Consider the following 19,094-nt stretch of genomic DNA (forward strand, 5'->3'; position numbering starts at 1 on the left):
TATATATTTTTTTTCTTTTTCTTCTTATCTGGGGGGGGGGGGGGGGGGGAGGGAAGAATGCCCGAATCTACTTGAAACGGTGAGTTAAAACATTTGGTTTACTAAAGGAATACACATATTGAAAATATGCAAAAATAATATTATACATGCTCAACTAATTTCTTTCATAGATATATTGAATATATAACCATCCACAGGGGTGGCAGCTAGTAGATCATAATCCATCTGCAGGTTGGATGAATGTCTGCAGACCTTAGCAGTATGATGTAATGAGGACATGTACAGACAAGGTCTACGGAGAAAAGCACCCTGAAATAATGAAGAGGACTAAGAATGAGTTCATAGGTGAATGAGCAACATGACATTTGCCAAGACACATTTCTGACACATTTGAGGGAATTACATTTTTTTTTTTCTAGTTACCTACATGTGCTTAAATTAATGGGGTCAGATTTGTATTTGGTTTCCACTTTTTAAAACCAATGAAGCTTTTTGATTTCCAGTGTTTGTGACTCATAAATGCTGGATTAAACTGACTCTTGCCAGCACACAGTTGAGTCCTGAAGTCACTGAAATTGCTCCATTGTAAAAAAACAGAGCAAGAAGGATAACTAAGAAAAGCAGAAGACTTGCGTGAAATATAATTTCCATCCTCTATGTCCCTAACTTCTGAATTGACCTTCCAAGAACTCACGTCTCCAGGAAATGTTGAACTTCTGTACAAAAATGTTTACTTTTCCATACTGCTGGCTTAGATTTTCTACTGCATCTTTCTTATGTCTGGCTTATGTTTGTAGACTCTACCCAGGTCTGCAGGTTCTGCTTTTAAAGATTTAAAGCCTTATTAGAAGTGGTAGACCAGCATACAGACTACCATCATGCAGCTCTACTTACCTAGAGAATACTCTGAGTAATTCACAAATGGTTAACTTTCGTCCTTTCACTTTAAGTGACTCAATCATTATCACTTTTTCCATTAGTGAACATGGCATAAGTCATAAGGAGCAACAACAATCAGGCTATAGTACTTCCAAAACAGGTTAAAAAAATTAACCATTACTGTAAAAGATACCTGTACAATATATTGCATATAATAAACAGGAATATTTATTTTTAGAATTTTATCTAACAATATTTACTGTACCCAGATTAAAAGGTTGTATGTTTCCAAGAGTTTGACAATACCAAAATGCCAAAGATTTGAGAACTGGAGTTGTTTTAAACGCTGAGATGAATAATAGATGAATATACATACCCCTATGAAGTGTTTTCATTTTCACATACTTTAATGTGACATTTAGATTCAATATACCTTTTATGGTTATTAAAAACAAACAAACAAACACACACACTTAGAAAACAGAGAATTTTCAGTGGGAGAGTTGGATTTCATGGTATCATTTCATTCCTTTTATATCGGCATGAGTTCCAACTCAATTTATATGGCCTATTTCTTTACATAGACAGAAATAAAATCAGGATATACATCAGTTTATCTGCCACAGAGAGGTATTGGGAATTTTGTTTTTTAGGTCCATTAGTGTAAATTGATATATAGTACATCATAAGCCATCCAATGAGGGCATTTTTTTTTCTTTATATCAGGTGAAGATCTGGATCAAGATTAAACTGTAACTTGAAAACCAAAATGTAATGTTCATAGGCTATACCAACAGCAAACAAAATCTTAAGTGATGTGATGTTGACAAAGTTTTCTCCCTCGTGATCTGCTAGCTTATGCTGCTATTTCTTAGAAATGCTACACTAGTTTTTGCTCCAGACATTTCAGTTCACCTTTCATGTTCTCTAACAGTGAGAGCTTAATGGTACATATTTGCAGAGGTAAACAATGTAATTTATAATATGGAAAGCCACCATGCAAAACATCTGTCTTTAGGCTAAAGGAAATATTCTTTGTCCAGTCAACTATCTGCTCCTTCACTAGTAAAGTAAAACAATTTGAAACAATAAACAGTGATGGATAATTAAAATTTTGTTAAAAGCAGAAAATGAGACACTAATGGATGTTTCTAAATTCATAAAACAAGGGGCTTAAATTATACCACAAGCTCACAATTAAAAAAAAAAAAAGTATATAAATCAAACAGAGATACGTCAGAAATGTAAAAACAAATCCTGCTGTCATATTCTAACTTACATACATGCAGAGACATAACTCGACATATTTCACAACATTATCAGCCGAGTGATTTGCCAGTAATTATGGCAGCAAAATTTTGCTCTTTGAATGCCTGAAGACTTTCATGGCAATTTGATGACCTAAATGAAATAAACCTTCTGTCTTCAAAGACATCTACATTCTGTGTTACAGAAAGTTGTCCTCCCTCTGTCAACACTTCTGAATTCACAGGAAGCTGAATAGCAGCATTAACACAAGGCTGAGCCTGGCCTAAGAAGCCATCCTGAGAGATGGCATCAGACACAAGGCTGAGCCTGGCCTAAGAAGCCATCCTGAGAGATGGCATCAGAGCAGAACTGCATTCTGCCCTGTTCTGAGCAAACTCATGCTTCCCCACCATATACAGTCAAACTTCTGCCAGCCATACTGCAAGTATCAACCTGAATTGACGTTTCCTGGCTTCCTTGTTTCTCGGGATAGAAGAGCTTCTATAGATCCTGATTTTAAAGGTTTTCTCACCAACAGCCCTTGGAGTAATACATTTTGTATCTTTTTAGCATCTACCCTACAAAGGATATTCAACTGCAATTACTATTAGACTGAAATCTGTCATTAGAAATATTTTTAAAAGAAACTAAACAGCCCTGCAGTGACAATGCAATTCTGACTTTCGGAGAAAGCAGCAGAAATAGTAAACACTATTTTGCAAAACTTCAGTTCCAAAACATGAAAAACATTGCATTTTGGCCACAGTTTCAGCTCTGTTTAACTGCAGTATAAAGCAACTCATCTTTGTATAATGAAGAACATTTCCCACAACAAACCTTAACCATAAAGACATGAAGATAAATGTTTTTATCCTGACTACTCTGCTTTAGAGCTTTTGCCTAAAAATTGTCTTTTTTTTTCCCCCCTGCAGTTTCTGCTCTTTTTGATGCCATTGGAAGCATTACTGCTAATCAATTGACGCAAAACAGAGTAATTTGGCAAAACATGGGTAGAATCTAGAAAAAAAATAAGCCATAAAGAATTAGTAAGGTATTGTGGTTTTTGTTTCGCGTTTTTTTTTCTACAGATGAAAAAGTAAAAAAATGGGGATAGGATGGAGGCACACAAAGCTAATAAGAAAGAAGGTAGAGAAGAAAAAAAAAGTTTTATTTTCTTGAGGTCTATGTCCTGGATTATTAATATTCCTGAAATTGGCATGAAAGGTTTTATCGTTCCCCAGCACAGTCATTTTTATCTTGTCTCTGGCCAGACAAATATGTTTGGCAGCATTTAAATAAAAAGTACTTAATCCTCTGTACAAAGAAAGTCTTTCTGGTGTCTTGGATTTTGAAGAAATGCAATTTTTAATCAATATATATTCTGTAACCCCTTTATTGTACAAAGAACATCTGTTCTTCCACCTGTCCTAAGATAAAAAATACCTAGATTGATATTTATCAGAAATTATTTAATTTCTAGAACCTTTAATATGAAGTTTACTTGACTTTCCCACAGGCTGGGAGCAGTGTGTGTTCCCAACCAGCTGATGGGGGGGACCAGCATGAGTGAGGTAAGTGTGGGCCTCCACTCCAACAGCAGGGCCATGGGTCACAGCCCATGTACCTGGTGCCACCTGCTGGAGCGTCTTAGCGTCTGAATCTTCCCCAAACCTGGTGTGTGTGGTGTGTGTATTTGCTGGCAAACTTCGAGGTGGACTAACCTGTGAAGCAAGTAAGGGGTTCGGGATCTGGGCAGGTGTGCTGGACAGAGGGGCTGTGCCTGTACTCAAGGCTCCAGGTGGGGGTACTGGACAGACTGAGGGGCTATGCCAGTGCTTGTGGGATCTGACGCAAGTCCTGAATGGACAAAAGGGCCATGCCAGGTACTTGAAGGATCTGTGAATGTGTGTGTACATGTGAACCTAGAGAGTGCTGTGTGTGTGCCTTCATGAGTGAACTTCTGTCTCTATCAGCTGGAGAGGAGAAAGGGTTCTCAGCAGTCATTGATTTACAAGTCCCATGCATAAGTGTTGTTGAAAGCAGCCCTTGACTAGGGCTGCCTTTGTGGCTGGTTGTGTCAGTGTCCTGTCTCTGTCTGTGTGTCTCTGGAATATGTGCTCAGCTTTGCTGACAGCTGAATCTGCAAAGGGAAAACTGCCAGTCACATCCCCCAGCCAGGGCAGAGACCCCACATCCTCAGGCTGGACAGCAGTAGTCCTAAGCCAGAGCAGATGAAGGAGGTAGCCACTTGCTCTTGTCATTCTTTGTTTTCACTTAACAGTTATTTGATCCTCACTGGTACAAAGTTGAGAGGAAAGATATTGTGCATCATATAGGCAATCTTCCTGCTCCTACCGTTTTGAATTTCTTTGTTCTTCCTCTTTCCCGAGATCATTTTGGTTTCTATTCCTCTCTTTTAAAATATTCCAATTGTCTCCCAGAATGATAACATCAAATATGTAACAAGAGTATTCCCTTCTTTCATCCCAATTTTTAATGAAAATGATCAGCAAGTCCAGATTTGGGACAAATCCCTCTAGATTAAAAAGTAAAAAAGTAAACAGTAAAACCTCTGCAACTGTTTTCGAAACAGATGCATACTCTTTCATACCAGCTTAATTGATCATAATTCCCATGATTTCTTACGGGAATATCACTATAGTCAAAAGCCTTGCAGAAGCAAAAATATAACACATCTACCACTCTCGTCCCCACACTTTTACACTGCTGCAGTTATTTGGTAGACCTTTCAACACTGCTGGGAGCACTGGCAGTGACTGGATAGCTTTGTTATCTGAGTAAAATTAGAGGATAGAAAGAAATGAAAGGGACAAAATAGATCCTCTCATACTTCTTGAAATCTATATGCTACTGATACCATCTGAGCTCAAATGTGATTAGTTCTGCACGATGAAGATCTAGTTCTGGCTTTTACATTCCGGTTTACAGCTAAAGAAACAAGGTAGAAGAGAGTAACTGCATAGACAAACTGTCATTACCCTCATGAGCTACGGATTGCCTCTACCTTCTGCAACTACTCTTGAAAATGGAAATAGAATCATTTTTACTGCATTAGTGTTTGTCAAAGATCAGCTAGTTCAGGAAATGAAGGTCTGAATGTGTTAAAAATCTCTCTCTGACATTATTCGGGCTGAAAGGTCATATACTATTGCTCAGAGGCTGCTTGGGATTGGATCCCCCAAAAGCTAGCAATAATAATAATAATAATATGCTTCTATAATAACTGTCAAAAATCCAACATGTTAATTTAGAGGTTGGTTGTAAAGTCCTTCACAGATCCAGTACAATTTAAATACAGTTCAATTGCACCAATAAAGTAATTTGCTCTGTAAAATACAGTGAACAGCTTTTTGCATCTATCTTAATGCTTCCCTACCCTGTTGTGATACTGTTTCCAAAAAAGACTTCTGTCCCTGCTGTTTGGGGAGATGTATCTATAATGTCTTGATCCAAGCATTTCATATTCAACAGATGGTGATCTTGGCTGTACATTCATTCTGGTTTCTCTGAGCCCGAGTGCTTAATACCTCTTTTCTCTGCCAATCACTTCCTAACTAGAAAATGAAACCTGATTTGACAAGAACTCTTCCCTGTGCTCTCTCTCACCTTTAGTGAACACTGACACCTTCAGACATTATTCCAAGATGTTTGCCTTTGATCTGCCAGCTGAAGAAGGAAGTCTGATATTCTGTTGTTTAATCCTGCATACAGGTAGGGAAGAATAGAGGTCTTAGTTTATACAGAATTAATATTTATTTCTTCATCAGGAAAAATGTTCAACACACCTCCACTTGTACAGGCTAAGAAGCTGCCACCTCAACCAGCTGACTTTTTAAATCCAAAGGCCAAATCATATTTGCACATCTTTTTTCCTTCCTTTTCCACATCTGAGGAGCACAGAGGAATGAAGTTACAGTCTTCCTGTAACATGGTTTTCACTTCATCTTTTCCTTCTTATTCAATAGATATTCAGCATGGAGGGAAAAAGAAAATATATAACTGTGTTTTTAAACAACACAAACAATACAACTCTGAACTGGATTATTCAGAGTCTTCTTGAACTGCAAGCCTTTATCCTGTCTGACAAAGTTTGCATTTGTTGTTGGCATTAGTGTTTGCCTTTCCTTTCAGATTCTTGATTGAGGTTAGTTTTTTTAAAAAAGTAGAAATGACACCAACAGTCATAGTTCCTTTCCTTTTTGTGTATACAGGAAGTGGTGAGGCAAAGCATAACGTGTTTATGTTGATGAACATGAATAAGGTTGTCTCTCTTTTTGCTGTTCTATTCTTTTTTGTTGTTGTTTTTGTTGTTGTTGCTTTTTTGTTTTGTTTTGTTTTTAACTCAGAAAGTAGTAGAATTAATCCTGTAATCTGAAAGATAACAAGCTATGTCTAGCCTGTATGTAAGGTAAGAAAAAAAAAATCTGTTTCATTAACATTTCCAAAACTCCAATACATTCCAAAACTTAATACATTGCCATCAGTGGCAATGCCACCAGAAATGAAAGGGCATCCCAAAATAACCCCAAAGAAACACCTGTTTACAGAAATAACTAATTCAAGAAATGACTGAATACTAGTATATGAAAGAGAAAATCGGAGAAGATAACTTTATCCAGATGTGGTTTCATGACATCACTAACCATCTTGCCATATGATTTGTATTCTGTTACGAAATATGAAAAGTATTACCACTGGTTTCAGTCATTGATATATTTTAATAACTGCAATTATAGAATTATATTAATATAGAATTATATTAATTGTAAATGGTGGTTTAATTTAAAATAATAATACTTTGATGCCTCCCTGGATCTTTTCCTTCTTCTTTATTCACTAAACCTGATTACTTCTACTTTGTAAAAGCAGAAATCAAGTGAAATAAACTCATATCAGACAATACTGGATTATGGAGAGGAACTATGAAAACATCACACACTTGCTTTACAGGGTAGGAGATCCTTTTTGTTTTGTGTCTGTGTAATGTGTGGTGCAGTATATCCTCCTACTGAGATGAACTCCTAAACCACTTAACACTACAATTCAATATCATGAACATTGCTGTCATTAGTGATCACCATTATTTCATACACAACAATCAGTACTTTGTCTTCAGTACTCTGACTCCTAGTCGTGAATTTGCTTTCCGAGAACTATGCAAAACAAGTCTGCTCTAAATGATTTATATAATCTGCTTAAAGACACAAACAGGGCAAACTTAAGAGTTTTTGACGGTACTGATATTCTGATATACCAATGCGAGTACAGACCGTACAAACCTGGAATAAGCATTATTGTTGCAGGCACTACAGACCCCACAATTTCAATCTAGAAACCCATGGACAAGACAACAGAAAACAAATTTCTATATTAACTACTTCTTTCCTTTTAGTTTTCCCACTGACAATTTGAAATATTGATTACTTCAGAAAAACTTGCTTACTCACAAGTTTTCATTGCAATTATGTAGTCTCCCTGAGAGAAAATTCACAAGACTGTTTTAACAATCTATTTTCTTATTGTGTTAAATATCATATAATTTAGACTTGATGTGAATCATCATCATCCCTAAGGCATTTTACATCTTTATTCAGGTATGAAAGTATACACAACTTTTCAAACTGTGGAGCTTGCTGACTTCAATTAGAATCCATAGCATTTGATTTTCATTTTTTTCCTGTTTAGAGAACATTTCAGAACATGTTCTGTGGGTTCGCTATTTTTAGACCTTTCAGCTAGAATGCTGGAGTCTTTTCATTTTCATTCTTGCTTACCTGGTGGCTATTCAGCTCAGTACTTGTGTTATGTACTGTGGATTTCTTTATTGGAAAAATATTTTGGGAACTCCCCATTGTATAAACTGAAAAAACAGATTAATGGGAATAACCAAAATAGAATTCCTGTGATCAGCTCTATCCGATAACATCTAGAACTTTGACTTCAAATAACTTCTGCAATTCTCTGCCACTGAAAAATGAGCATATTGGAGACAAGTTGGACTAATATGCAGGTTTGTTTAATCTTTTTGGAACATTTACAGCATCTCAGAACGTAGAAAAATGTGAAGCAGTAACCAGGATCAAATAACTCTTTTAAGATCACAAAATTTTAAGGTTAATGAGGTGGTCCACTTCCTACTTTGTGCAAAAAAGTAAATATTGGAAGTAATATGCTAATAAAAGTCAAAACTGGAAGACTTGCAGTACGGTATACTGTTTCAGTCATATTTTGTATGCACCACAAACAAATCTCCCATATCTAGTGAATATCTACTCCACTGTGAAACATTGTATTTTAAGGGCTTAACTACAACTTTCTTTGTTCTGCTACCCTTTTATATTTGTACCTTAAAAATACTTGAAGGAGGAAGAAGAAAGCACACAATTAATCTTACTTTTACAGCTCCCATTTCTGGGTACTACTGAAGTATTCTTCAATAATGTAAGCAGATCTTTCAGATCTCTTCTAAACCAGTGTTCTCTGTTATTCTCATTGAACAGAATTGCTTGGTACTGTAATTCTTAACATGGAAATTTGTTATTGTATAGCATATTTAAAATACAGAAACATAAACAGGTTTGCAATATTGTTTTCAGAAAAAAATAATATCAGAGATTAATCAATGTCACAAGCTATATGCAGAAAAACGGGAAATTTAGAAACATTACTCAGCCACGTAGAGGTAGCATGAGGAAATCTAAAGTTCAGTTGGAGCTAAAACTTGCAGAGGACATCAGGGTCAACATGAACAGCTTCCACTGCTACATTAGAAGCAAAAGGATACACAAAGAAAATGTGGGCCTAGCTGTAAATGGGGTGGGTGAGTTGATGACAGTAGACACAAATAAGGCTGAGGTACTCAGTGCCTTCTTCACCTCACTTTTCTTTGACAGGGCCTTTGTGCTTATAAAGACATGGAGAAGAATCATCAGCAGAGGATGAGGATTAAGTCAGGGTTTACCAAAGGGAACTCAACCTACACAAGTCCAGAAATGGAAAAGGCAAAATGTTACACATGTGGTAAGCCAAAATGGTTAACCTTAGAATCTACAGTCCTCACTTTGGTCCCTAGGAAGATAAGGCTGAGAGTCCTCTTGCAACACATTTCTCAGCACGTGAGGGAGAAAACAGTGTTTGGGAACAGCCTGCATAGATTTATTCTGGGTAAATCATACCTGACTGACCCAACTGTCCTCTATAATAAAAGTTTGTGGATAAGAAAAAAGCAGTGGAGGTCATTTACCTCAACTTTAGAAGGACTTTCAACACTGCTTCTTGCATTACTTTGTTATGCAAGCTGAAATGTTACCATCTGGACAGGCAGACAACCAGATGTATAAAAAACTGTTTGAATGATTGGGCAAAGAGGGTACTATTTAGCGGGTTTTATTCTATCTGCATTCCAGCAGCAAGTAGAGTACCACGAGGGTCTCTCCTGGGACCTGTCCTGTTTAACATCTTCATCAGTAAAATCTGAATGAGGTGAATGGATTGCACTCTCATCAAGTTTGCAGATGACATCAGACTGGGGGACCAATTGATATGCTCAAGGGCAAGGTGCCCATCCAGAGGGACCTAGACAGTCTGGAGAAACTGGCCAACAGGAACCTTGTAAAATTCAAGAGCAAATGCTAGTCTTGCACCTGGGTAAGAAGAGCCCGTCATAATATGCAGGCTGGGACCTGACTGGCTGCAGAGCAGCTTTGCTGAGAAGGACCTGTAGGTGGTGGTAGATGACAAGCTAGGCATGAGCCAGTAGTGTGTCCTGGTAACAGCGGCCAAGAGCCTCCTGTGATGTACTCACAGAATCATGGCCAGAAGGATCCATGGTAGCGATTGTTCCTGTCTCCTAAGCACTTGTGAAACCGCATCTACAATCCTGTGTCCAGTTTTGGGCCTCCTGCTCAATACAAGAGACACATTGATTAACTACAGTGAGTTCAGTAGAGAGCCCCCAAGCTGATCAGGGACTGGAGTACTTAGCCTGTGAGAAAAGGCTGAGGGAACTGAAGAAGAGACAGTTTCAGTGGGGCCTAACAGCAACAAGAACTGGTGAGATCAGTGAGACAACAAAACCAGGCTACTCACAGATGGGCATGGAGGGAGGATAAGAGAGAAAATCCACCTGGCTATAACTAGAAACTTCTTCACCCCAAGGACAGTCAAATTGTGGGGCAGGTTGTGCAGTCACCATCCTTGAGGGTTTTCAAGACCTGACTGAATAAAGCCCTAATTAACTTGATCTGACCTCACAGCTGACTACTTTAAGCAGGAAGTTGGATTTAGAGACCTGAAGTCCCTTCCAACCTGAATTATTGTATGATCCTATGATTAAAGATGAAGAATGTTGATACTCATGTATGACCTTCATCTGCTGAACAGCTACCTCACTTGATCAAGGAGGTAGAAATAATAGTCTGAACAATGATAAAATCCTGCATGATCCTTTCTATCATTTCATTAGGTAATTTGCAGTATCATTGCATTTGGGAATATTAACGCATACACAAAAAAATGTCATTAGTGCATATATAAAGCCCCTGAATGATGAAGGAAAAGCTAATTTCCCTTTCCATTACTCTTCGCTCATTTCTCTCTGTCCTTAGAATTATTGAAGTAATTTGGGTTACTCTAACAAAGGGAAGATTAGACTCATTCTAGAAACAAGTGTCAATGAACTTGCTGATATAATGGAGTGATTTATTATATTCGGTTGCTTAGAAAATATTATCCTAAATGATCACTTGCACTAAAACATTCTACAATATTAGGACTTAGGACACGGTGAATAATATAATAGCAGAAATCATACGTCTAACTTCTGTTAATCATATTAATTAAAATAAAATAAAATAAAGTAAATACTGCACGTGATCTTTTCCGTTATGGCAGTAAACGTAAACTCCAGAGACCCCAATCAGTTTGATCACCATATAGTAAACTTTAATTTGGATGTCTTTATATCCCAGTAATTGAGTCCCTTAATCTGTGGAATAAACTTTTTCAATTCAACACGTAAAGCAGCTAATGGTGTAGGAAGTAGTTTATAAGAATGATATTCTAAGAAACATTTAAAAAATGCTATTCTATTCTAAAAAAAACCCTAAGATTTAATCATTAAGAAATATTTAGAATGCAGAGTATTCAGACTAGTTTAACTTATCTATTTATCTTACATAAAGTTTTTACCATGAAGAACAGGGATATTATCAGCTATTATGCATTTATATTTTCATTGTCTTTTACTCACAAAAGAAATTTTCCTATTTACAAAAGTACAACACATTCTCTATTCATCTATTTGCTTTCCTTACACTGACAAGCCAAAAAGCTATTTAAATGAAGTATAAAAATAATCTCTCTAGGGGAATAATTTTCCCATAAGAGGTTAATATCGAGTATCCTGGACACAAGGTTAATTATTGTAATTTAACACATTGAGAGAATTTACAATAAAGAGATATTAACAAGATCTCTTAGGTTGTCAGAAAACTGGTATGTTTCATGACTGTTTTCCAACTAGGTACCATTAATAGCATATTAAATGTATTAATCTCTGTTCACTTTGGTTCTTCTGACTAAACGTTTGATAGACTCGGTTTATCAAATAAATATCACAAGGTCTAAAATATTATTTTATTCAGCTAAAAAGGAAGCAAAAAGGCTCAAGGTTGAAAATGGTACTGAATAATTTCTTACACATCTGTAATACAAATTGAGGTTTTCAATTTAAATTCTCCCTTCCGCCTTGTTAACATTTGTATATAGAAACGTAGAATATCCTGAGTTGGAAGGGACCCACGAGGATCATGGAGTCCAACTCCACACAGGACCACCCAAAAATCAGACCATGTGTCTGAGAGCGTTATCTAAATGCTGCTTGAACTCCAGCAAGCTCAGTGCTGTGACCACTGCCCTGGGCAGCCTGTACCAGTGCCTGACCACCCTCTGGGTTAAGAACCTTTCCTTAACACCCAGCCTGACCCTCCCCTGTCCCAGCTCCGTGCCATTCCCTCGGGTCCTGTCACTGTCCCCAGAAAGCAGAGCTCAGCTCCTGCCCCTCTGCTCCCCTCATGAGGGAGCTGCAGGCCGCCATGAGGACTCCCCTCAGTCTCCTCTGTTGTGGGCTGAACAAACCAAGAGACCTCAGCCACTCATCATCATACATCTTCCCCTCTAGACTCTACACCATCTTTGTAGTCCTCCTTTAGACACTCTGCAGTAGCTTTACATCCCCCTTGTATCATGGCACCCAGAACTGCACACATTACTTAAGGTGAAGCCACACCAACACAGAATAGAGCAGGACAATCGCTTCCCTTGATATACACACACTAAATAGTCACATAATTACCGGAACATTTTATATTTATTTGTATTTATCTATATAGTGACTACAGGGCATGATCAGGGTCTTTTCAGGGCATAGCTGCAGCTAAAGAAAGTGATGGTGGAGCTGTGCACATTTCACTGTATAATTCTGTGTTTTTAATGCTTATCAATAACACTGGAAAACCACATTCAGTTCCATCCTCTCTCTCCTCAAGATATAGCACTGTTTTCCAGTGTTTGGGCACACACATATTCCTACCTGATGAATGTTCTGCGTTGCATAAAATAATATTTATTGTTTCCCTCCCCCCTGTCCAGGTGGGAATAAATGTATGGCTCTATGGCTCCTCTATAACTTACTAGTCAAGATATTCTTAGACGTATGAAAAATAATGCAATACATATTGAAATGGGGTTTTAAGCCATAACCCTTTTTTTCCTCTCACAGTGAGCATCCTGAACTACAGAAACATGTGATATTCCACTTCTCAACTACATGAACTATTCTCAGACATACAGAAAAGATGTAGCAGAAGAAACTATTCCATATAAGTATATTCTATAACCAGGCTTCTAGTGACACTCCAGAGAATTTCTAAGTCACAAAATCAGAAAAAAAAGTGAAAACAGGCTGCCAGTATTCTGAATGGAATAACAGGAGATAGTAACAGCTTCTCCTTGACCATACATTAAAAATAATAAAAAGGCAAAAAATAAGGCAAAAAATAAATGACAGTTGCCTCTTGAACAATGAACTTAAGTTCATTCGTAAGTGTCTTCTTTAAAGAAGACACTCAAGCCTATGAAAACTTACTGGAGAAAGGCATCTCAATCCCATGTCTCCCAAACCTCAGTAATAAAAACACAATTTCTGCTACTTGTGTTGGATTGTAATGATCACACTCTGGGAAGCTTAATATTTCCTACTTAATGTACAGTGAGGTCTCTGCGACAAGCTACATAAAATTTAGTGAACTATACTCTTGCCTGAATTTCTTTTTGGATCTAGCCCTGTATTTTTAAAAGGACATTAGGACATTCAGATATTTTGTATTTTCATGTAAATTTAAGAATTTCTAGGATATTTAGGGCACATAAATACTGCATTCTTTCCATTCATTTGGGATTACAGAAAAAAAAAATCAGAACAATATAAGTAAAAGGCTACAAAAAACAGACTCATACTACTCATCCTTACAGTAGCCATAAAATAATGGAAGAAAAAGCAGAAGACTAACTCAGACTAACTATAGATCATTAATAAACTGGGGATAAAAATGAATAGTGACTTCAGTAATTGGAACAGAGACTCCTTTTAGGTCTTTCTACTACCTGAGGAGTTGGAGAGGAGGGCTAAGTCATTCCCAATTAAATCCATGGTAATTACATAGAACAATTTGAAGTCGCTTGAAAGAGGAATTTTTCCAATAATCAGGCCACAAGATCAAGTTTCTTCAAAGAACACAGTCAAGAAGCTGGAATGAATCTCTCCTCAATTTCATCTATTAACATAATTCTATCATTTTGATTTTCAGTCTGAAAAGGTTTTGTTTGGAAAACATTAGAATAATTTTCATATGTTACCCTTTAAATTTCTTATTGCAATCCAAGTCAGGAAATTCAGAGGAGAAGAAAAAGAGAGAATGAGAGGAGTATGTATTTTATTAATCTCAAGAAGGATTCAAATTTATCCTGAGTTTTACAAAAAAAATTTAGTTTTTATTTGAGCTGAACCTATATATCTAGAGACCCTTGAAATGAAACACACTGGCACAAAATAAGAAATCTCCTATAACTTACTACTTACTGCAGTTTCATACTCTTACTATCTACACAATTAAACCTTTTTTGAAACTAGGAGAAAGATTATGCCTCTTAATCCATAATAGTAACAGGAAAAAGAAAATAAAGCTTTGAGAATTAAAACTTTTTTTTCCCCAATAAAGGAATGATAAAGAACAAGTCAGTAAACCAACCCAATCTCTTCCCCCTCCCCTCCCCAAGTTCTAAAAACAGATGGACCCTTTACTAAACTTTTATTTGAGCAGTACATTGTCTGATATACATTATAAAAAGAAATCTTGCATAAAAAGAAATATGCATTTTGCACATTTGCCTAAGCAAAATACATCCAAAAAGGGCAATATATTAACCTACAGCTTTATTAGATAAATTGACCTCACAATCATAAATATGATGAAAAAACCACAATCAACAAAGATGAAAAAAACACACCCCATTAAATATCAACATTGTAGCGTTTCAGGAAATACAATTTTAAATGATCACCAGTCATTAAAATAATGCTCCTTTTAACTATATATTTCAGTGGCTAATACTGAATGAAACAAAACATCTCTGCCACCTTTAGCTTCTAGCTATCCGATTTTCATGTTTTAAACTTTTTTTTTTTTAAATCAGTATATAGCTCACTTATTTAAAAACAAACAACAGTTAAACCACAGTTGCAGTTAAAAGAATTGTTTTAGTGTCAGAAATACTATAATTAAGTGCCTATATGAGAAAAAAAAAAGACAAAAAAGAACAAGCTACACATTAGCCATTAGATTCATTCTGCAAGGACCTTTATATGGAGGGAAAAATAAAGTGAGAATCCACTACACAGTTCATTTGTGCAGTACTACTACCTATAAATCCTTCTTTTCATTCCACTGGAGTCAATATATATGATGATTTTAATAAAAAGACACCAGTATTTAAATTAATTTACATCCAAGTAGCATGTTGTCCAACAACATTCACAGCCATCACACATTCTCAGTAAATGTGGCGGATAGATACGGTAACACTCATGATGATCATCTAGCTTGGCAAATTATTGCATTTCTGAAAAACAGATTAGTGTTGTGAAGTGAAAGCCAAGATTTTCTATCAAATTGTCTCACTTGTATTCCCTCCTCAGCTCTTTACAGACAAGGATATGACAATATGACTTTAACCTGAGTTTGTATTTACACAGTCTGTAGAAGTATTTTGGAGATTTTATCATTTACCATGTCATGCAGCAATACATATTTTTTCTGCAGTACAGCTACACAAGCCTAAGGCAGTAGGTATAGATATAAGCTGTCTTGACAGGATCGACTTTGTGCAATACTGCTATAAAAACAAACTTTATTACAACTTGTTTAAACCATGCAATTTAAGTTGTTAAATCCTTCTGATAAACCCAGTTTCTATCTATGCATTTTAACATTAAAAGTGGTATCTAGGTACTCTGGGCAAAAGCTTGATATATCTGTGCTTTGTCAAAAGATGTTCCAAAACTCCACATTATGCATGGAAATTGTACCAATAAGTATGGGTTTGGTAATCATAATAGGACCTTCAATGAAATTGGCTGACTAGTTTAACTTACATGTTACTGAGTTATTTGAGAGGATCATTTCCTGAGCAGCTTGGTAGTTCCAAAAATTTCACATTAAAATCCATGCCAACGTAGAGATCTTTTTCTACAGTATCTGAACATTTGTTATGGTTCATTTACTGGATATGTTAAGAAGTTTTCAGGAACAGACTTTTAGTTATTTTAATTTGTTTAGTTTATTGTAACTATTTAAAAAAAATCAAAAAAGCTTATGAAATAACATTATTAGTGGAGTCTATTTTTATCAAATCAGTGAATAGCTCAATTTCAGAATAATGATGCTGAACTTTGCAATATAGTAAACACTGTCTTACATTTTGCAAAGATAAATACAATGGCATTCCTCACAAATTAAACATCAGTTTATATAATTTGTTTCAGCAATGAAATAGATATATCGAAGTTTATCTATATTTTCAAAAGAGAAAAGTTCATGTGCTTCACCATTTATTTACTCAGACATCTATTTTACTGAAAGACAAAAAAAAAAGAAACTTCAGGTTTCAGCACCTAGAAACAATACTCACAAATTATTCTAGAAGAGAAAAAATCATTTCTTCTGCAGTCAATAGTTAAACCCCACCAAAAATATGTGCTTTTCCTCAGCAACTTGTTCACTATCATGTTCCCCCAAATATTTTCCACTCTATTTTGCTATGTCTATACCTATATATTATTGTGAAAAATAAAATATAGAAGGATTTCTAAATATGAACAAATTCATAATGCTTAGTTATAAGGGTACAGGTCTCTAAATACAAGTCCAAAGAAAAGGCATGCACCTCAATTACTGCCTAAGAGACAGATACTGCTATGCTTACTCCCAGGAGCAGATTCACAGACTGTTGAATAGTGTTCAGACTCCATCACTGCTATTCAGGATCTCTCATCATGTTTACTATCACATAGATGAGGGTCTAGTATTCTAAGGGTGGCACTTTAAAGGGCTGGCAGTGTCTGAAATACCTTCTCCAGACATGAGTGATCCAACAGAGGCTACTCTCAAAGCCTCTATATCTCAGAAGCTATGACAATCAAACTGAGAATGTATTTCTTTAGTAATACAAAACCAGCAAAAAATGACACTCATTCTTGGCAGATGGCTTATGCTCAGCCTTTCACTGGGGACAGAAATGGTGCTCGCCCTGATCTCACATAAGCAAACAATTTCTGCTCATTCTCATGGCTTATGCACCGAGTCCTTCTTTTTCACCCTACTAAGAATTCTTTCAATCAGCATAGCATCAAGAAGAAATGTATGAGAGCAGGAGACGAGAGGAGAGATAAAAATTCATTAGACACATCAAAATATATACATATTGGAGTACAGTTATAGGACACAGAATAAGAAAGTCTGGGATACAAAAAGGTATTCTGCGGTGTTATTATCTCTGTCAAAGGGTAAAGCAGAACAGAACTTTAGATCTTCCTTGACTTCCTCCCCCTTGGAGCATGTGTGTGTGTGTGTTTGACAAGCAATGCTGAATAAAGCACATTACTTCTGTAAATAAAAGCACTTCAATATTGAGTTAGACTTCAAGAGGTAGAGATCTAAGTCTCCAGAAGAGGAGTTACAATGATTAACTGACCTTCTGGATGAGAAAATTTATTTCTCATTTTGAATATTTTTCTTGTTTTGAATATGTTTATTTTCTCATTTGAATATATTTTCCTTAGGTTTCCAATCACTGCATTCCAATATAACTTTATCCTGCTAGATTAAAGGGCTTTCTTCAGTTAGATGTCTTTCTACAGCTTGGTATTTGAAACCACGGTCAAGTCACTGTGATATACTGTTGAGAATTAAATGTATTAATTATTATGTATTAACATTAATTTATTAATCAGAAAGTTAAAAACTTAAAAACACTGGTATGCACATCCTTCAACAATTGTATTGTTGAGTCTTTATTGTTAAACAGTTTACTCAGGACTCCGCACAATTCTCTCTCATCAACCAGTAAAGGCTTTAGATATTTTTTCAGGTCATAGTTAAAGACCGTCTACACACACATATGCTACTGTCACCATGTCATCTGCTGCCACTATTTAAAAAGAGGAAATCAACTCACATTCTAAAAGCACCTATTCAAAAAAGCTAATCCAATTCCCTTATTTTGAAGCTGTTCTTACAAGACTTTCTACTGTCTCACTGATAACCACTGACAACATCAACTACCACTACTGTAGAAACGTAACACAACAAATCAAAGAGAAGTTCACTATCTACAGAACAATCATTGTTTTACTTGTTATAAGATAATAAATAAAGTTGTTTATGGTTTTGCATTAATTAACGCTGTGAATCAACCCTCCAACAAGTATAAACACATTCATGCATGTGCATGAAGATAAAATCTGGTAGGCTGAGTCAAGATACTGAATTAGCTGCATTGCTAAGCATAGACATAAGGATAACAAAATGGGTTAAAAAAATAAAAACAAAAACTTAAATTTAAAGGCTCTGCATACTTCCTGTTAATAGCCCAATCTTTCAAAATTCAAAACTGAATGCCACCTGGCACATGTATAATTATAGACAGAAAAAATAAATAAAACTGGAAACAGCATTCTGCAACCCTCAATGAACATTAAGAAGTCCAAAAACCTGAACAAATTTTATAGCTTTAAAATTTGTCGCTTTATAAAATTTATAGCTAGAAAAAAAGAATTTATAGCTTTAAAACTCATTCAGCTTTTTAGCTTTAAAATTCATTCAGGTTTTTAGCTCAAGTGCAATGGAAAAAGATATAGATTGAAACAAGGTAGTTTGATAACTGCAGTAAACTAAATTATGACACAAGATCCATAATATTCTTTAATTTAGAATAAACTGATTGCTAGTCCGTCATCTGCAAAGTATGAAGTACCAAGATTTACCTGCAGACTCCTGGAATGTCAGCGCTATTTTCTGTGCCGGTAAAAGTAATTATAGCTTGATACTGTCATGGCTGTGACCAGTTTTGTAACTAATCAATGACTGCCAACAAATACCATGCAAGAGGGGTTTTTTTCTTTCCATAAAGCTTGTGTCTTACCACACCAAATAATAATGACTTACCCTTTATGCCTACATAAATTTCATTTCAGATAATCAATATATCATCCTGCTCGTAAATAAGGAAAAGCCACTACCACCTTCTTAATGCCATTAAACATATTTTCAGTGAGAAGTGACAGTCATCTTAGGGCTGGATGGACAATTTGCTCCAAACTGATTCGCATT

At 36.0% G+C, this 19,094-nt stretch overlaps 1 protein-coding gene across 2 annotated transcripts in view; it reads right to left on the minus strand.

Annotated features, from left to right (window-relative positions):
- Window positions 1–19,094, minus strand: part of PCDH7 (protocadherin 7) — a 280,035-nt gene that overhangs the window by 33,062 nt on the left and 227,879 nt on the right. The gene's annotated exons all lie outside the window — the stretch shown is intronic.

This window comes from Anser anser, assembly GCF_964211835.1.
Source record: "Anser anser genome assembly, chromosome: 4".
Taxonomy (NCBI): domain Eukaryota; kingdom Metazoa; phylum Chordata; class Aves; order Anseriformes; family Anatidae; genus Anser; species Anser anser.